The sequence below is a fragment of the Mirounga angustirostris genome, unplaced genomic scaffold (assembly GCF_029215605.1).
Source record: "Mirounga angustirostris isolate CCGP_5_RB_7025 unplaced genomic scaffold, mMirAng1.0.hap1 SCAF_3, whole genome shotgun sequence".
NCBI classification, from domain to species: domain Eukaryota; kingdom Metazoa; phylum Chordata; class Mammalia; order Carnivora; family Phocidae; genus Mirounga; species Mirounga angustirostris.
In genome coordinates this window covers 135,729,498-135,732,935 of record NW_026991711.1, presented here as the reverse complement: position 1 = coordinate 135,732,935, position 3,438 = coordinate 135,729,498, and positions in this window count along the sequence as shown.

Here is a 3,438-nt window from a genome sequence, read left to right as displayed (position 1 = left end):
ACTCCTTTATGAGTTGTGTTTGCAAAAATCTTTCCCCAATTTGTGGCTTGTCTTTTCAGTGTTTTTGATATATTAACATTTTAATATGTTCACATATATTTTTACCTTATGGCTAGCATGTTTTAGATTTCAGTTCAAAATTGTTCGCTCTCTAGGTCATGAATATGGTTGATATTTTCTTCATAAATGCTTTATAGTTTTGCGGCTCACATTGAGATTTTATCCAACTTGGAAATGTCTTCTACATGTGGTATGAGGTAACTTTTTTTTTTTTCATCATTATATGGTTAGTCTGTTGTTCCAGCACTGTTTATTGAAAAGACCTTCCTTTCCCTACTGCTTTGAAGTGCCTTCTCTATTATATATTGAGCGTTGATGTGTGCAGACATCTCCTTCTAGACTGTTTGTTTTGTTGGTCTTTCCTTGTGCCAATATACACTCTCTTCATTACTCTATCTTGAAAAAAGTTTTGAAATATAGTATTGCAAGTCTTTTCACCTTGTTGTTCTTCAAGAGCTTGTGGCTTTTCTTGGTTCTTTGCTCTTTCATATCCATTTTAGAAACAACTTGTGAATTTCCTCCCAAAGACTAAGCAAACCAAACACACTGAGATTTTAATTGGAGTTGCAAAGACTCTGTAGGCCATATGGGGAGAATTTACATCATTATACTGGACCTTCTAATCCATGAACATGATATATCTCTTATTTTCTTATTTAAGTCTTTTTAATGTCTTAATAAAATTTTATTATCACCAAAGAGGTCTTGGACATTGTGTGTATGTATATTTGTTTCTATATATATATCATAGTATATATCATATACTATTATACCTTTTTAAAAAAGTCATTCCTGGTACATAGGAATATAATTGAGTTTGCTCCCCACTTTTTATTTTCAAAAATTACAAACCTGAGAAGTTTGAAGAGGTAGTATGAAACTCTTTGAATGTGTTTCAACTAGATTCACTTATCTACATTTTTCCATGCTTGCTTTATCTTTGCAAATAGTTATTTTTGCTGAACCATTTGAAAGTATGTTGCAGGTGACATGGTACTTCATTCCTAAATATTTTAGCAAACATCTCCTAACAGTGAGGACATTCTGCAACCAAACACCATTATCACACATTAAAAAAAAATCCACAATAACTTCATATTATCTGATATTGTCTAAATTCAAACCTTCCCAACTACTCCAGAAATGTCTGTTTTTCTGATGTGGATTCTAATCAGTATTGATACATTATGCTTGGTTATGCATCTTTAGTTCTTAACTCTGGAATAGTTCCATGCTTTTTCACTTGTTTGTCGGTCCTTAACATTGTAAGTCATTTGTCTTAAAGAGTATCTTACATTGTTTATCTCATTGTTTCCTTGTGGTATGGTCTAACTTGTCCCAATACTATAAACTGGAAGTCTAGTGGTACAGTGGTTAATTTTTCTTTTTAACAGCTTTACTGCTGAGGTACGCTTTAAAGAGCTATGTAACCATCACCACAGTTCAATTTTAGTACATTTCCATCACCTCCCCAAATGTAAAATATCATTTTATATGCCCACCAGTAATTATGAATACAGTTTTTCCACATTCTCACCAACACTTTATTGTTTTTTGTTATAGTTACTCAGTGGGTATGTAGTGATACACATTGTGGTTTTAACATCCATTTCCACAATGACTAATGATGTTGGGCATCTTTTCATGTACTTATAGATATTTGTGTTTAAGCCTTTTGCCTATTTTTAAAATGGGGATTTGTCCTTTTATTATTGAGTTGTAACAATTCTTTATACATTCTGGAAATGAGTCCTATATCAGATTTGCAATTATTTTCTCCCAATTTATTTTCTTGATCATGTCTTTGAAATGCAAGAGGGTTTTTTTCTGTTGGTTTGTTTTTGTTTGGGTGGGGGCAGAGGGAGAGGGAGAGAGAGAATCTCAAGCAGACTCCATGCTTAGCACATGAGCTGGACATGGGGCTCATTCTCACAGCCCTGAGATCATGACCTGAGATGAAATCAAGAGTTGGATGTTTAACCAGCTGAGCCAGGCAGTTGCCCCGGAATGCAAGAGTCTTAAAGTTTAAGTCCAGTTTATCAATTTTTGAATTTTATGGATCATGTTTTGGTGTCATCTGAGACTTCTGCCTAAACCAAGGTCATCAAGATTTTCTACTGTGATTTCTTTGAAAAATGTTCTATTTTAGCTCTTATATTTAGATCTGTGAACGATTTGGAGTTAATTTTTGTGTACAGTGTGAAGGGTCTAAATTCATCTCTGTGCATGCAGCTATCCAGTTGTCTCATATCTTTTCCCTAATGAATGGTTCTGGTACTTCCATCACAAATGAATTGCCCATACATGTTTATTTTAGGACTCTTCATTCTGTTACATTCATCTATATGACTGTACTTACGCCAGTACCACACTTTCTTGATTGCTATAGCCTCTTATTAAGTTTCGAAATAGGAAAATATAACTTCTCCAGCTTTCTTCTTTTTCAAAATTGTTTTGGCTGGATCTTTTGCACTTCCATATAAATTTTAGATTAGCTGGAGAGTTTCTTCAAAAAAGTCATTTGGCATTTTGATACAGATTTTGTTGGATCTATAAATCAATTTGGGGTGAATTGCCATCTTTTTAAAAATTTTATTTATTTATTTATTTATTTTAATTAAGATTTTTTATTTATTTAGTTGAGACAGAGAGAATGAGAGACAGAGAGCATGAGAGGGAGGAGGGTCAGAGGGAGAAGCAGACTCCCTGCCGAGCAGGGAGCCTGATGCGGGACTCGATCCCAGGACTCCAGGATCATGACCTGAGCCGAAGGCAGTCGCTTAAACAACTGAGCCACCCAGGCGCCCTGAATTGCCATCTTAATCTTTATTCTTCCAATCCATAAACTTGGAATCTCTCTCTACTTACTTAGATATTTTAAAAGTTCAGCTATGCTGTTTTGTTTTCAATGCACAAGTCTTCTTAATTATTTTATTGTTTATGATGTTTTTATGAATGGGATTGTTTTCTTAATTATATTTTCAGATTGCTCACTATTACTATATAGAAATACAACTGATTTTTCTATATTGATCTTGTATCCTATGACCTTGCTGAATTCACTTATTAGTTTTGATAATTGGGTTTTGTTTTCTATATGTCTCATATCTTTTTGTTCCTATCTTCCTTCTGTACTGCTTTCATGTGTAAAATAGATATGTTTAACTAGATCTATTATTTATATTTATAGCTGTAGTGTACCATTTTAATTCCTTTGTTTTTACCATTTTAAAAAATACTTATTTTTTTTCTAGAGCAGTTTTAGATTCACAGTGAAATTAAGTGGTATTATAGAGATTTTCCATATATACCCCCTGTATCTCCACACATACATAGCCTCTCCCTCATTATCAACATCCCCCATCAGAGTGGTACATT